Source organism: Triturus cristatus, chromosome 12 (genome assembly GCF_964204655.1).
Source record: "Triturus cristatus chromosome 12, aTriCri1.1, whole genome shotgun sequence".
In the NCBI taxonomy this organism is placed as follows: domain Eukaryota; kingdom Metazoa; phylum Chordata; class Amphibia; order Caudata; family Salamandridae; genus Triturus; species Triturus cristatus.
In genome coordinates, this window is record NC_140595.1 from 727,805,016 (window position 1) to 727,821,848 (window position 16,833).

A 16,833-nucleotide genomic window follows, 5' to 3' on the forward strand; every position below is an offset into this window, starting at 1 on the left:
CGTAGACTAAAAGCAGCGCAAAAACAGAGTGCAACAGGGTCCAAAAAACTTGAGTGCCACAAGAGAGTTTGAATGCAAGCGTATCCTTTTACAGATCCAGAGATATACTCATGCAATTTTTGTTTTTAGGACAGAACGTGCATGATGAAAAAAACATTGTTTTTAAAAAGCGCATTGCAGAATATCAGTACTTTGATGTGGGAAAACTTCAAAACTTTCAAACAAAATATTTGTAGGCGGCTTACAGCAAGTTGTTGTGGCCGAGTGGTTAAGGCGATGGACTAGAAATCCATTGGGGTATCCCCGCGCAGGTTCGAATCCTGCCAACAACAAGAATCTTTTTATTATCGGCTACAATTTCAGAAGTTAACCTTTAGTATTTCTTCCATTTCAGTTTTATAAATAGGTGGCTTATTTTTGTGTCACTATTGCCTCTCCACATATTTGTTATCGCTACCTCTTTCATGTCTTTGCTACACCTCATTCCTACTTTAGCACTGGTGTAAACGCTTCAAATTATTATACGGTTGCTCTCTCATTCATACCTGCGCATGCACTTGAAAGTTACTTTACCAATAAAAGACGCAAAGAGAGAAATAGAACAAAAGTGCTGGCTGGATTGGCAAACACACTTCATAAAACTGCATTTTCTTTTTTATTCTCCCCCGTGTTACATGCTTAACCTCCCCATGTGTAATTTCTCTTAACCTGCTGTCCCAGGAAGAGAATTTCATCAACAGGCTCTTTCTGTGTTTTTTTCCCTAGTCTGTCTTTCCCATTTCTTAGCTGTGTAACTGTTCCTTTACGCGCTCTATTTAAACGCCATCAATCTCATTTGAGCTCCTTGCTCCTCCTTCTGTTTTCTCCACCTCTCATACTGCCAGTTCTCTCTTTCTCTGTGGTTGGTGGCTACTTTCCTGAGCTTCCGAAGCCACGTGGTTCCTGCCTCTTGTTGTCAGACTTGAATTGGAAAAGGAACCATATTAACAAGCCTTTACCACTCACACACGGCGGAAGTTTATACTTTAATTCAGTGAGCTAAGAAAAGCGTGTTGTGGGTCCCCTACGAGCCATGGTGCCTGCTTCATCATGATTTGGCACCAGTCATTAGCCGCAGCTCTGCTAATGAGCCACTGAGGTCAGTTTCAATATATACTCAAAAACATAACCATGCAGCCCACCCCTCAACTGTGTATTTATCTTGCTTTTCTGCTGTTCGTGTGATTAGCTGGGAGGAGCTCACGGCGACATCCTCCCTATAAAAGTGTAGATGGATCACTCTCTAACTCTTTCTTGTTTCACATACAAATGGCTTGAAAGGTGCAGGGAAGATGCAGGTCTAATAGACAGAATAGAAGGTCTGTGCCAGGTGGGTTTCTCTGCATTGGTGTCCCATCACAGGTCCGCAAGTGTAATGTGTGATCTTTGACTCCTGGCATTTCACAAGCAGGCGGCCAGGAAATGGTTTCAGCCTATCAACCACTGAGGAGACGCAGCCTCTGAATGAGGAATGAGGAAGCAATGAATACATCCAGCCTATCACAGGAACAGCCCTGAGTGTTCCGAATTATAAATTCTCCATGTCACTGTATGTCGTTGAGCCCAAGTAGCTCGCCGTGATCGTATAGTGGTTAGTACTCTGCGTTGTGGCCGCAGCAACCTCGGTTCGAATCCGAGTCACGGCATTGTGGTTGGCAATGTCACGGCAGTTGGGTGTTAATTTTACAGAATTAGCAAATGTACCAGGGGTTTTTGTAAAATGTCTATTAAAAACAGATCCTTTCAAATATTTAAACCATCTAACAACAAATGATTTAAACTCGCATGATTATAAGCTGTAGCTATAATGTATTTACTTACATAAATTATCATTCTTGAACCTATTGGGGGTGGAGGGGGAGCGGAGATCACCCCCCAGGTGCAGTTGAGTGACCTGTGTTGTGGCTCTCTAGAGGGAAGGCACACATTTTGCTGTCACCCAGCCCAATCCAGACGTGTATTGGGGCCAGGTTTCAGGCAAATAGAGCAGTAAGTGCAGAGATATGTTCACTCTCTAAAAGTGGCATTTCTAAAATAGTAAAGTTAAATCCAACCTCACCAGTAAGTAGGATTTTCAATAAATAAATAAAGCTACTCCTCTCCGATATGGAATTACCAAATTAAAAGTATAGGGGAATACACAGAGCTAACCTATGAGAGGGGTAGACCTCACAGTAGTGAAAAATGAAATAGACTGTTTGGTACTTACAGGACACGCGAACCACCAAAGTACATAGCTTATTTTTTACTTACATAGCATCATGCACCTAGGACTACCTAGGGCCTACCTTAGGTGTAAATTATATGTAATAAAAGGGGAGTTTAAGGCTTGGCAAGTAGGCTGGGACTCCCCTGGGAGACCCCTGAGTCTATGCCCAGAACCATAACTCTGCCAGTCGAGTACTTACCTAAAAGCCGATAACTCACTTTTCTTCCATAGGCTAACATTGAGTGGTTTCACTTGGAAATTCTTCTAAGTGGTGTGGAGTTTTGGAACTTTAAAATATTCATCTAAAATCAGCCGAACAACGAATTCTGATTTACTCACCTGTTATCAGGAGAGACCTCAGTGCTGCATCTTGGAGCTCGGTACTGACCCTGAAAAGTAATTTTAACCGTACTTACCAGTAACTCGAGTTTCCTTCCATGGGATATCATTGCCTGCTTTTTGCTGAAAATTTTCTAAGTGTCGATTTTTGAAACTTACAAATATTCTTTAAAAATCGTACCAACTGTGAAAACGTAATTGTTTACCTGTTTTAGATAGATGTCCCAGTACTGAGCCTAGGAGCCCAGCACTGGATTACAAAAGTAACGAGAACGTACTTTACCCGTAACTTGAATTTTCTTCCATAGGAAACCATTGACTGTTTTTCTGTGAAATTTCTTCTAAGTGTCGATTTTGCAAACATGTAAATATTCCTTAAAAATCGCCTGTATAACTTAAACGCAGTTTCTCAACTGCTTACAGGTGGTACAGTAGTGCTGGATCTAGGATCCAACACTGACATAGAAAAAGTAACCATAACCCCACTTACCTGCTAAGTGAATTTCCTTCCATAGGATAACATTGGTAATTTGATCAGCAAAAGTTTCTAAGTGTCAACTTTTAAAATAGCAAAATATTGCTTAAAAATCACAACAGTAACTAAAACGAATTTACTCACTTGTTTCCAAGAACTGTCCCAGGACTGAATCTAGGATCCAGTCCTGGATTTAGAAAAGTAATCCTGAAAGTAATTAATTGCATATAACTTAAAATTCCCATTGAGCTCAATGTATTATTGTGATTCAAATTGTGTTGCCTATTGCAATAAACTGTAACTATGACCTGCAAAAGTCAATTGCCTATTGCAAAGTATTTAACTAAAGCATCTCATTCTGAGAAAGTATATTTTGATACCTATTGTTGGTTCTAAAATAAAACAACAATATCTTTTGTATGCAAACCAATGGCCTAGAGTTCAGTTCTTGAGTGTGTGAGACCATTTGCTGACTGAGTGTGTACAACAAATGTTTTACACTGTACTCTGATACTGCCTTACTGCTCGGCAAGCTACCACTTTAGAGAGTAAGGTTATATCTAACTTTAGCCTCTGGCAAACCTCTGGGGACTGGGGACTCTGTGCACACTGTACCTATTTGGGAACAGTATATACAGAGCCACTTTCTCACAGTAGTGATAAAGTGATTAGAGTCCTAAGGCCAACATAAAGATACAGCAAAACGTGAGGTGAAAAGCAAAAAGGTTGCCGGTAGGCCACCTTAAGGATGCCAGGTCTAACAAAAACTGAACTAAGGATAACATGAGTAAAACATCAGGTTTCTCTACTGCATTTGGTGAGACAAGTGGGCCTTCTTTCATCTTCCATTCAAGCAATCTTTGACAGACCCCTTTATTATAGAGCTTTTCAAGGATTAAAGATAAGGCACTTACAAAGGAGTCCCAAATAATCACAGAGATGGTTGACTTCTGTAATATGGGTCGTAGACTAAAAGCAGCACAAAAACAGAGTGCAACAGGGTCCAAAAAACTTGAGTGCCACAAGAGAGTTTGAATGCAAGCGTATCCTTTTACAGATCCAGAGATATACTCATGCAATTTTTATTTTTAGGACAGAACGTGCATGATGAAAAAAACATTGTTTTTAAAAAGCGCATTGCAGAATATCAGTACTTTGATGTGGGAAAACGTCAAAACTTTCAAACAAAATATTTGTAAGCAGCTTACAGCAAGTTGTTGTGGCCGAGTGGTTAAGGCGATGGACTAGAAATCCATTGGGGTATCCCCGCGCAGGTTCGATTCCTGCCAACAACGAGAATCGTTTTATTATCGGCTACAATTTCAGAAGTTAACCTTTAGTATTTCTTCCATTTCAGTTTTATAAATAGGTGGCTTATTTTTGTGTCACTATTGCCTCTCCACATATTTGTTATCGCTACCTCTTTCATGTCTTTGCTACACCTCATTCCTACTTTAGCACTGGTGTAAACGCTTCAAATTATTATACCGTTGCTCTCTCATTCATACCTGCGCATGCACTTGAAAGTTACTTTACCAATAAAAGACGCAAAGAGAGAAATAGAACAAAAGTGCTGGCTGGATTGGCAAACACACTTCATAAAACTGCATTTTCTTTTTTATTCTCCCCCGTGTTACATGCTTAACCTCCCCATGTGTAATTTCTCTTAACCTGCTGTCCCAGGAAGAGAATTTCATGTACAGGCTCTTTCTGTGTTTTTTTCCCTAGTCTGTCTTTCCCATTTCTTAGCTGTGTAACTGTTCCTTTACGCGCTCTATTTAAACGCCATCAATCTCATTTGAGCTCCTTGCTCCCGCTTCTGTTTTCTCCACCTCTCATACTGCCAGTTCTCTCTTTCTCTGTGGTTGGTGGCTACTTTCCTGAGCTTCCGAAGCCACGTGGTTCCTGCCTCTTGTTGTCAGTCTTGAATTGGAAAAGGAACCATATTAACAAGCCTTTACCACTCACACACGGCGGAAGTTTATACTTTAATTCAGTGAGCTAAGAACAGCGTGTTGTGGGTCCCCTACGAGCCATTGTGCTTGCTTCATCATGATTTGGCACCAGTCATTAGCCGCAGCTCTGCTAATGAGCCACTGAGGTCAGTTTCAATATTTACTCAAAAACATAACCATGCAGCCCACCCCTCAACTGTGTATTTATCTTGCTTTTCTGCTGTTCGTGTGATTAGCTGGGAGGAGCTCACGGCGACATCCTCCCTATAAAAGTGTAGATGGATCACTCTCTAACTCTTTCTTGATTCACATACAAATGGCTTGAAAGGTGCAGGGAAGATGCAGGTCTAATAGACAGAATAGAAGGCCTGTGCCAGGTGGGTTTCTCTGCATTGGTGTCCCATCACAGGTCCGCAAGTGTAATGTGTGATCTTTGACTCCTGGCATTTCACAAGCAGGCGGCCAGGAAACGGTTTCAGCCTATCAACCACTGAGGAGACGCAGCCTCTGAATGAGGAATGAGGAAGCAATGAATACATCCAGCCTATCACAGGAACAGCCCTGAGTGTTCCGAATTATAAATTCTCCATGTCATTGTATGTCGTTGAGCCCAAGTAGCTCGCCGTGATCGTATAGTGGTTAGTACTCTGCGTTGTGGCCGCAGCAACCTCGGTTCGAATCCGAGTCACGGCATTGTGGTTGGCAATGTCACGGCAGTTGGGTGTTAATTTTACAGAATTAGCAAATGTACCAGTGGTTTTTGTAAAATGTCTATTAAAAACAGATCCTTTCAAATATTTAAACCATCTAACAACAAATGATTTAAACTCGCATGATTATAAGCTGTAGCTATAATGTATTTACTTACATAAATTATCGTTCTTGAACCTATTGGGGGTGGAGGGGGAGCGGAGCTCACCCCCCAGGTGCAGTTGAGTGACCTGTGTTGTGGCTCTCTAGAGGGAAGGCACACATTTTGCTGTCACCCAGCCCAATCCAGACGTGTATTGGGGCCAGGTTTCAGGCAAATAGAGCAGTAAGTGCAGAGACATGTTCACTCTCTAAAAGTGGCATTTCTAAAATAGTAAAGTTAAATCCAACCACACCAGTAAGTAGGATTTTCAATAAATAAATAAAGCTACTCCTCTCCGATATGGAATTACCAAATAAAAAGTATAGGGGAATACACAGAGCTAACCTATGAGAGGGGTAGACCTCACAGTAGTGAAAAATGAAATAGACTGTTTGGTACTTACAGGACACGCGAACCACCAAAGTACATATCTTATTTTTTACTTACATAGCATCATGCACCTAGGACTACCTAGGGCCTACCTTAGGTGTAAATTATATGTAATAAAAGGGGAGTTTAAGGCTTGGCAAGTAGGCTGGGACTCCCCTGGGAGACCCCTGAGTCTATGCCCAGAACCATAACTCTGCCAGTCGAGTACTTACCTAAAAGCCGATAACTCACTTTTCTTCCATAGGCTAACATTGAGTGGTTTCACTTGGAAATTCTTCTAAGTGGTGTGGAGTTTTGGAACTTTAAAATATTCATCTAAAATCAGCCGAACAACGAATTCTGATTTACTCACCTGTTATCAGGAGAGACCTCAGTGCTGCATCTTGGAGCTCAGTACTGACCCTGAAAAGTAATTTTAACCGTACTTACCAGTAACTCGAATTTCCTTCCATGGGATATCATTGCCTGCTTTTTGCTGAAAATTTTCTAAGTGTCGATTTTTGAAACTTACAAATATTCTTTAAAAATCGTACCAACTGTGAAAACGTAATTGTTTACCTGTTTTAGATAGATGTCCCAGTACTGAGCCTAGGAGCCCAGCACTGGATTACAAAAGTAACGAGAACGTACTTTACCCGTAACTTGAATTTTCTTCCATAGGAAACCATTGACTGTTTTTCTGTGAAATTTCTTCTAAGTGTCGATTTTGCAAAAATGTAAATATTCCTTAAAAATCGCCTGTATAACTTAAACGCAGTTTCTCAACTGCTTACAGGTGGTACAGTAGTGCTGGATCTAGGATCCAACACTGACCTAGAAAAAGTAACCATAACCCCACTTACCTGCTAAGTGAATTTCCTTCCATAGGATAACATTGGTAATTTGATCAGCAAAAGTTTCTAAGTGTCAGCTTTTAAAATAGCAAAATATTGCTTAAAAATCACAACAGTAACTAAAACAAATTTACTCACTTGTTTCCAAGAACTGTCCCAGGACTGAATCTAGGATCCAGTCCTGGATTTAGAAAAGTAATCCTGAAAGTAATTAATTGCATATAACTTAAAATTCCCATTGAGCTCAATGTATTATTGTGATTCAAATTGTGTTGCCTATTGCAATAAACTGTAACTATGACCTGCAAAAGTCAATTGCCTATTGCAAAGTATTTAACTAAAGCATCTCATTCTGAGAAAGTATATTTTGATACCTATTGTTGGTTCTAAAATAAAACAACAATATCTTTTGTATGCAAACCAATGGCCTAGAGTTCAGTTCTTGAGTGTGTGAGACCATTTGCTGACTGAGTGTGTACAACAAATGTTTTACACTGTACTCTGATACTGCCTTACTGCTCGGCAAGCTACCACTTTAGAGAGTAAGGTTATATCTAACTTTAGCCTCTGCCAAACCTCTGGGGACTGGGGACTCTGTGCACACTGTACCTATTTGGGAACAGTATATACAGAGCCACTTTCTCACAGTAGTGATAAAGTGATTAGAGTCCTAAGGCCAACATAAAGATACAGCAAAACGTGAGGTGAAAAGCAAAAAGGTTGCTGGTAGGCCACCTTAAGGATGCCAGGTCTAACAAAAACTGAACTAAGGATAACATGAGTAAAACATCAGGTTTCTCTACTGCATTTGGTGAGACAAGTGGGCCTTCTTTTATCTTCCATTCAAGCAATCTTTGACAGACCCCTTTATTATAGAGCTTTTCAAGGATTAAAGATAAGGCACTTACAAAGGAGTCCCAAATACTCAGAGATGGTTGACTTCTGTAATATGGGTCGTAGACTAAAAGCAGTGCAAAAACAGAGTGCAACAGGGTCCAAAAAACTTGAGTGCCACAAGAGAGTTTGAATGCAAGCGTATCCTTTTACAGATCCAGAGATATACTCATGCAATTTTTGTTTTTAGGACAGAACGTGCATGATGAAAAAAACATTGTTTTTAAAAAGCGCATTGCAGAATATCAGTACTTTGATGTGGGAAAACTTCAAAACTTTCAAACAAAATATTTGTAGGCAGCTTACAGCAAGTTGTTGTGGCCGAGTGGTTAAGGCGATGGACTAGAAATCCATTGGGGTATCCCCGCGCAGGTTCGAATCCTGCCAACAACAACAATCTTTTTATTATCGGCTACAATTTCAGAAGTTAACCTTTAGTATTTCTTCCATTTCAGTTTTATAAATAGGTGGCTTATTTTTGTGTCACTATTGCCTCTCCACATATTTGTTATCGCTACCTCTTTCATGTCTTTGCTACACCTCATTCCTACTTTAGCACTGGTGTAAACGCTTCAAATTATTATACGGTTGCTCTCTCATTCATACCTGCGCATGCACTTGAAAGTTACTTTACCAATAAAAGACGCAAAGAGAGAAATAGAACAAAAGTGCTGGCTGGATTGGCAAACACACTTCATAAAACTGCATTTTCTTTTTTATTCTCCCCCGTGTTACATGCTTAACCTCCCCATGTGTAATTTCTCTTAACCTGCTGTCCCAGGAAGAGAATTTCATGTACAGGCTCTTTCTGTGTTTTTTTCCCTAGTCTGTCTTTCCCATTTCTTAGCTGTGTAACTGTTCCTTTACGCGCTCTATTTAAACGCCATCAATCTCATTTGAGCTCCTTGCTCCCGCTTCTGTTTTCTCCACCTCTCATACTGCCAGTTCTCTCTTTCTCTGTGGTTGGTGGCTACTTTCCTGAGCTTCCGAAGCCACGTGGTTCCTGCCTCTTGTTGTCAGTCTTGAATTGGAAAAGGAACCATATTAACAAGCCTTTACCACTCACACACGGCGGAAGTTTATACTTTAATTCAGTGAGCAAAGAACAGCGTGTTGTGGGTCCCCTACGAGCCATTGTGCTTGCTTCATCATGATTTGGCACCAGTCATTAGCCGCAGCTCTGCTAATGAGCCACTGAGGTCAGTTTCAATATTTACTCAAAAACATAACCATGCAGCCCACCCTTCAACTGTGTATTTATCTTGCTTTTCTGCTGTTCGTGTGATTAGCTGGGAGGAGCTCACGGCGACATCCTCCCTATAAAAGTGTAGATGGATCACTCTCTAACTCTTTCTTGCTTCACATACAAATGGCTTGAAAGGTGCAGGGAAGATGCAGGTCTAATAGACAGAATAGAAGGCCTGTGCCAGGTGGGTTTCTCTGCATTGGTGTCCCATCACAGGTCCGCAAGTGTAATGTGTGATCTTTGACTCTTGGCATTTCACAAGCAGGCGGCCAGGAAACGGTTTCAGCCTATCAACCACTGAGGAGACGCAGCCTCTGAATGAGGAATGAGGAAGCAATGAATACATCCAGCCTATCACAGGAACAGCCCTGAGTGTTCCGAATTATAAATTCTCCATGTCATTGTATGTCGTTGAGCCCAAGTAGCTCGCCGTGATCGTATAGTGGTTAGTACTCTGCGTTGTGGCCGCAGCAACCTCGGTTCGAATCCGAGTCACGGCATTGTGGTTGGCAATGTCACGGCAGTTGGGTGTTAATTTTACAGAATTAGCAAATGTACCAGTGGTTTTTGTAAAATGTCTATTAAAAACAGATCCTTTCAAATATTTAAACCATCTAACAACAAATGATTTAAACTCGCATGATTATAAGCTGTAGCTATAATGTATTTACTTACATAAATTATCGTTCTTGAACCTATTGGGGGTGGAGGGGGAGCGGAGCTCACCCCCCAGGTGCAGTTGAGTGACCTGTGTTGTGGCTCTCTAGAGGGAAGGCACACATTTTGCTGTCACCCAGCCCAATCCAGACGTGTATTGGGGCCAGGTTTCAGGCAAATAGAGCAGTAAGTGCAGAGACATGTTCACTCTCTAAAAGTGGCATTTCTAAAATAGTAAAGTTAAATCCAACCACACCAGTAAGTAGGATTTTCAATAAATAAATAAAGCTACTCCTCTCCGATATGGAATTACCAAATAAAAAGTATAGGGGAATACACAGAGCTAACCTATGAGAGGGGTAGACCTCACAGTAGTGAAAAATGAAATAGACTGTTTGGTACTTACAGGACACGCGAACCACCAAAGTACATATCTTATTTTTTACTTACATAGCATCATGCACCTAGGACTACCTAGGGCCTACCTTAGGTGTAAATTATATGTAATAAAAGGGGAGTTTAAGGCTTGGCAAGTAGGCTGGGACTCCCCTGGGAGACCCCTGAGTCTATGCCCAGAACCATAACTCTGCCAGTCGAGTACTTACCTAATAGCCGATAACTCACTTTTCTTCCATAGGCTAACATTGAGTGGTTTCACTTGGAAATTCTTCTAAGTGGTGTGGAGTTTTGGAACTTTAAAATATTCATCTAAAATCAGCCGAACAACGAATTCTGATTTACTCACCTGTTATCAGGAGAGACCTCAGTGCTGCATCTTGGAGCTCAGTACTGACCCTGAAAAGTAATTTTAACCGTACTTACCAGTAACTCGAATTTCCTTCCATGGGATATCATTGCCTGCTTTTTGCTGAAAATTTTCTAAGTGTCGATTTTTGAAACTTACAAATATTCTTTAAAAATCGTACCAACTGTGAAAACGTAATTGTTTACCTGTTTTAGATAGATGTCCCAGTACTGAGCCTAGGAGCCCAGCACTGGATTACAAAAGTAACGAGAACGTACTTTACCCGTAACTTGAATTTTCTTCCATAGGAAACCATTGACTGTTTTTCTGTGAAATTTCTTCTAAGTGTCGATTTTGCAAACATGTAAATATTCCTTAAAAATCGCCTGTATAACTTAAACGCAGTTTCTCAACTGCTTACAGGTGGTACAGTAGTGCTGGATCTAGGATCCAACACTGACCTAGAAAAAGTAACCATAACCCCACATACCTGCTAAGTGAATTTCCTTCCATAGGATAACATTGGTAATTTGATCAGCAAAAGTTTCTAAGTGTCAACTTTTAAAATAGCAAAATATTGCTTAAAAATCACAACAGTAACTAAAACGAATTTACTCACTTGTTTCCAAGAACTGTCCCAGGACTGAATCTAGGATCCAGTCCTGGATTTAGAAAAGTAATCCTGAAAGTAATTAATTGCATATAACTTAAAATTCCCATTGAGCTCAATGTATTATTGTGATTCAAATTGTGTTGCCTATTGCAATAAACTGTAACTATGACCTGCAAAAGTCAATTGCCTATTGCAAAGTATTTAACTAAAGCATCTCATTCTGAGAAAGTATATTTTGATACCTATTGTTGGTTCTAAAATAAAACAACAATATCTTTTGTATGCAAACCAATGGCCTAGAGTTCAGTTCTTGAGTGTGTGAGACCATTTGCTGACTGAGTGTGTACAACAAATGTTTTACACTGTACTCTGATACTGCCTTACTGCTCGGCAAGCTACCACTTTAGAGAGTAAGGTTATATCTAACTTTAGCCTCTGGCAAACCTCTGGGGACTGGGGACTCTGTGCACACTGTACCTATTTGGGAACAGTATATACAGAGCCACTTTCTCACAGTAGTGATAAAGTGATTAGAGTCCTAAGGCCAACATAAAGATACAGCAAAACGTGAGGAGAAAAGCAAAAAGGTTGCTTGTAGGCCACCTTAAGGATGCCAGGTCTAACAAAAACTGAACTAAGGATAACATGAGTAAAACATCAGGTTTCTCTACTGCATTTGGTGAGACAAGTGGGCCTTCTTTCATCTTCCATTCAAGCAATCTTTGACAGACCCCTTTATTATAGAGCTTTTCAAGGATTAAAGATAAGGCACTTACAAAGGAGTCCCAAATAATCACAGAGATGGTTGACTTCTGTAATATGGGTCGTAGACTAAAAGCAGCACAAAAACAGAGTGCAACAGGGTCCAAAAAACTTGAGTGCCACAAGAGAATTTGAATGCAAGCGTATCCTTTTACAGATCCAGAGATATACTCATGCAATTTTTATTTTTAGGACAGAACGTGCATGATGAAAAAAACATTGTTTTTAAAAAGCGCATTGCAGAATATCAGTACTTTGATGTGGGAAAACGTCAAAACTTTCAAACAAAATATTTGTGGGCAGCTTACAGCAAGTTGTTGTGGCCGAGTGGTTAAGGCGATGGACTAGAAATCCATTGGGGTATCCCCGCGCAGGTTCGAATCCTGCTAACAACGAGAATCGTTTTATTATCGGCTACAATTTCAGAAGTTAACCTTTAGTATTTCTTCCATTTCAGTTTTATAAATAGGTGGCTTATTTTTGTGTCACTATTGCCTCTCCACATATTTGTTATCGCTACCTCTTTCATGTCTTTGCTACACCTCATTCCTACTTTAGCACTGGTGTAAACGCTTCAAATTATTATACCGTTGCTCTCTCATTCATACCTGCGCATGCACTTGAAAGTTACTTTACCAATAAAAGACGCAAAGAGAGAAATAGAACAAAAGTGCTGGCTGGATTGGCAAACACACTTCATAAAACTGCATTTTCTTTTTTATTCTCCCCCGTGTTACATGCTTAACCTCCCCATGTGTAATTTCTCTTAACCTGCTGTCCCAGGAAGAGAATTTCATGTACAGGCTCTTTCTGTGTTTTTTTCCCTAGTCTGTCTTTCCCATTTCTTAGCTGTGTAACTGTTCCTTTACGCGCTCTATTTAAACGCCATCAATCTCATTTGAGCTCCTTGCTCCCGCTTCTGTTTTCTCCACCTCTCATACTGCCAGTTCTCTCTTTCTCTGTGGTTGGTGGCTACTTTCCTGAGCTTCCGAAGCCACGTGGTTCCTGCCTCTTGTTGTCAGTCTTGAATTGGAAAAGGAACCATATTAACAAGCCTTTACCACTCACACACGGCGGAAGTTTATACTTTAATTCAGTGAGCTAAGAACAGCGTGTTGTGGGTCCCCTACGAGCCATTGTGCTTGCTTCATCATGATTTGGCACCAGTCATTAGCCGCAGCTCTGCTAATGAGCCACTGAGGTCAGTTTCAATATTTACTCAAAAACATAACCATGCAGCCCACCCCTCAACTGTGTATTTATCTTGCTTTTCTGCTGTTCGTGTGATTAGCTGGGAGGAGCTCACGGCGACATCCTCCCTATAAAAGTGTAGATGGATCACTCTCTAACTCTTTCTTGCTTCACATACAAATGGCTTGAAAGGTGCAGGGAAGATGCAGGTCTAATAGACAGAATAGAAGGCCTGTGCCAGGTGGGTTTCTCTGCATTGGTGTCCCATCACAGGTCCGCAAGTGTAATGTGTGATCTTTGACTCCTGGCATTTCACAAGCAGGCGGCCAGGAAACGGTTTCAGCCTATCAACCACTGAGGAGACGCAGCCTCTGAATGAGGAATGAGGAAGCAATGAATACATCCAGCCTATCACAGGAACAGCCCTGAGTGTTCCGGATTATAAATTCTCCATGTCATTGTATGTCGTTGAGCCCAAGTAGCTCGCCGTGATCGTATAGTGGTTAGTACTCTGCGTTGTGGCCGCAGCAACCTCGGTTCGAATCCGAGTCACGGCATTGTGGTTGGCAATGTCACGGCAGTTGGGTGTTAATTTTACAGAATTAGCAAATGTACCAGTGGTTTTTGTAAAATGTCTATTAAAAACAGATCCTTTCAAATATTTAAACCATCTAACAACAAATGATTTCAACTCGCATGATTATAAGCTGTAGCTATAATGTATTTACTTACATAAATTATCGTTCTTGAACCTATTGGGGGTGGAGGGGGAGCGGAGCTCACCCCCCAGGTGCAGTTGAGTGACCTGTGTTGTGGCTCTCTAGAGGGAAGGCACACATTTTGCTGTCACCCAGCCCAATCCAGACGTGTATTGGGGCCAGGTTTCAGGCAAATAGAGCAGTAAGTGCAGAGACATGTTCACTCTCTAAAAGTGGCATTTCTAAAATAGTAAAGTTAAATCCAACCACACCAGTAAGTAGGATTTTCAATAAATAAATAAAGCTACTCCTCTCCGATATGGAATTACCAAATAAAAAGTATAGGGGAATACACAGAGCTAACCTATGAGAGGGGTAGACCTCACAGTAGTGAAAAATGAAATAGACTGTTTGGTACTTACAGGACACGCGAACCACCAAAGTACATATCTTATTTTTTACTTACATAGCATCATGCACCTAGGACTACCTAGGGCCTACCTTAGGTGTAAATTATATGTAATAAAAGGGGAGTTTAAGGCTTGGCAAGTAGGCTGGGACTCCCCTGTGAGACCCCTGAGTCTATGCCCAGAACCATAACTCTGCCAGTCGAGTACTTACCTAAAAGCCGATAACTCACTTTTCTTCCATAGGCTAACATTGAGTGGTTTCACTTGGAAATTCTTCTAAGTGGTGTGGAGTTTTGGAACTTTAAAATATTCATCTAAAATCAGCCGAACAACGAATTCTGATTTACTCACCTGTTATCAGGAGAGACCTCAGTGCTGCATCTTGGAGCTCAGTACTGACCCTGAAAAGTAATTTTAACCGTACTTACCAGTAACTCGAATTTCCTTCCATGGGATATCATTGCCTGCTTTTTGCTGAAAATTTTCTAAGTGTCGATTTTTGAAACTTACAAATATTCTTTAAAAATCGTACCAACTGTGAAAACGTAATTGTTTACCTGTTTTAGATAGATGTCCCAGTACTGAGCCTAGGAGCCCAGCACTGGATTACAAAAGTAACGAGAACGTACTTTACCCGTAACTTGAATTTTCTTCCATAGGAAACCATTGACTGTTTTTCTGTGAAATTTCTTCTAAGTGTCGATTTTGCAAACATGTAAATATTCCTTAAAAATCGCCTGTATAACTTAAACGCAGTTTCTCAACTGCTTACAGGTGGTACAGTAGTGCTGGATCTAGGATCCAACACTGACCTAGAAAAAGTAACCATAACCCCACTTACCTGCTAAGTGAATTTCCTTCCATAGGATAACATTGGTAATTTGATCAGCAAAAGTTTCTAAGTGTCAGCTTTTAAAATAGCAAAATATTGCTTAAAAATCACAACAGTAACTAAAACAAATTTACTCACTTGTTTCCAAGAACTGTCCCAGGACTGAATCTAGGATCCAGTCCTGGATTTAGAAAAGTAATCCTGAAAGTAATTAATTGCATATAACTTAAAATTCCCATTGAGCTCAATGTATTATTGTGATTCAAATTGTGTTGCCTATTGCAATAAACTGTAACTATGACCTGCAAAAGTCAATTGCCTATTGCAAAGTATTTAACTAAAGCATCTCATTCTGAGAAAGTATATTTTGATACCTATTGTTGGTTCTAAAATAAAACAACAATATCTTTTGTATGCAAACCAATGGCCTAGAGTTCAGTTCTTGAGTGTGTGAGACCATTTGCTGACTGAGTGTGTACAACAAATGTTTTACACTGTACTCTGATACTGCCTTACTGCTCGGCAAGCTACCACTTTAGAGAGTAAGGTTATATCTAACTTTAGCCTCTGCCAAACCTCTGGGGACTGGGGACTCTGTGCACACTGTACCTATTTGGGAACAGTATATACAGAGCCACTTTCTCACAGTAGTGATAAAGTGATTAGAGTCCTAAGGCCAACATAAAGATACAGCAAAACGTGAGGTGAAAAGCAAAAAGGTTGCTGGTAGGCCACCTTAAGGATGCCAGGTCTAACAAAAACTGAACTAAGGATAACATGAGTAAAACATCAGGTTTCTCTACTGCATTTGGTGAGACAAGTGGGCCTTCTTTTATCTTCCATTCAAGCAATCTTTGACAGACCCCTTTATTATAGAGCTTTTCAAGGATTAAAGATAAGGCACTTACAAAGGAGTCCCAAATACTCAGAGATGGTTGACTTCTGTAATATGGGTCGTAGACTAAAAGCAGTGCAAAAACAGAGTGCAACAGGGTCCAAAAAACTTGAGTGCCACAAGAGAGTTTGAATGCAAGCGTATCCTTTTACAGATCCAGAGATATACTCATGCAATTTTTGTTTTTAGGACAGAACGTGCATGATGAAAAAAACATTGTTTTTAAAAAGCGCATTGCAGAATATCAGTACTTTGATGTGGGAAAACTTCAAAACTTTCAAACAAAATATTTGTAGGCAGCTTACAGCAAGTTGTTGTGGCCGAGTGGTTAAGGCGATGGACTAGGAATCCATTGGGGTATCCCCGCGCAGGTTCGAATCCTGCCAACAACAAGAATCTTTTTATTATCGGCTACAATTTCAGAAGTTAACCTTTAGTATTTCTTCCATTTCAGTTTTATAAATAGGTGGCTTATTTTTGTGTCACTATTGCCTCTCCACATATTTGTTATCGCTACCTCTTTCATGTCTTTGCTACACCTCATTCCTACTTTAGCACTGGTGTAAACGCTTCAAATTATTATACGGTTGCTCTCTCATTCATACCTGCACATGCACTTGAAAGTTACTTTACCAATAAAAGACGCAAAGAGAGAAATAGAACAAAAGTGCTGGCTGGATTGGCAAACACACTTCATAAAACTGCATTTTCTTTTTTATTCTCCCCCGTGTTACATGCTTAACCTCCCCATGTGTAATTTCTCTTAACCTGCTGTCCCAGGAAGAGAATTTCATCTA

At 40.4% G+C, this 16,833-nt stretch overlaps 9 non-coding genes across 9 annotated transcripts; all 9 read left to right on the forward strand.

The window, feature by feature from the left end:
- Positions 1–250: 250 nt before the first annotated feature.
- TRNAS-AGA (transfer RNA serine (anticodon AGA)) lies at positions 251–332 on the forward strand. Its single transcript has one exon. It is a non-coding gene; the product is annotated as a tRNA-Ser (tRNA).
- A 1,281-nt stretch (positions 333–1,613) lies between these two features.
- TRNAH-GUG (transfer RNA histidin (anticodon GUG)) lies at positions 1,614–1,685 on the forward strand. Its single transcript has one exon. It is a non-coding gene; the product is annotated as a tRNA-His (tRNA).
- A 2,590-nt stretch (positions 1,686–4,275) lies between these two features.
- TRNAS-AGA (transfer RNA serine (anticodon AGA)) lies at positions 4,276–4,357 on the forward strand. Its single transcript has one exon. It is a non-coding gene; the product is annotated as a tRNA-Ser (tRNA).
- A 1,281-nt stretch (positions 4,358–5,638) lies between these two features.
- TRNAH-GUG (transfer RNA histidin (anticodon GUG)) lies at positions 5,639–5,710 on the forward strand. Its single transcript has one exon. It is a non-coding gene; the product is annotated as a tRNA-His (tRNA).
- A 2,588-nt stretch (positions 5,711–8,298) lies between these two features.
- TRNAS-AGA (transfer RNA serine (anticodon AGA)) lies at positions 8,299–8,380 on the forward strand. Its single transcript has one exon. It is a non-coding gene; the product is annotated as a tRNA-Ser (tRNA).
- A 1,281-nt stretch (positions 8,381–9,661) lies between these two features.
- On the forward strand, positions 9,662–9,733 carry TRNAH-GUG (transfer RNA histidin (anticodon GUG)). Its single transcript has one exon. It is a non-coding gene; the product is annotated as a tRNA-His (tRNA).
- A 2,590-nt stretch (positions 9,734–12,323) lies between these two features.
- Positions 12,324–12,405, forward strand: TRNAS-AGA (transfer RNA serine (anticodon AGA)). Its single transcript has one exon. It is a non-coding gene; the product is annotated as a tRNA-Ser (tRNA).
- A 1,281-nt stretch (positions 12,406–13,686) lies between these two features.
- TRNAH-GUG (transfer RNA histidin (anticodon GUG)) lies at positions 13,687–13,758 on the forward strand. The gene has a single exon. It is a non-coding gene; the product is annotated as a tRNA-His (tRNA).
- A 2,588-nt stretch (positions 13,759–16,346) lies between these two features.
- On the forward strand, positions 16,347–16,428 carry TRNAP-AGG (transfer RNA proline (anticodon AGG)). The gene has a single exon. It is a non-coding gene; the product is annotated as a tRNA-Pro (tRNA).
- Positions 16,429–16,833: the final 405 nt, after the last annotated feature.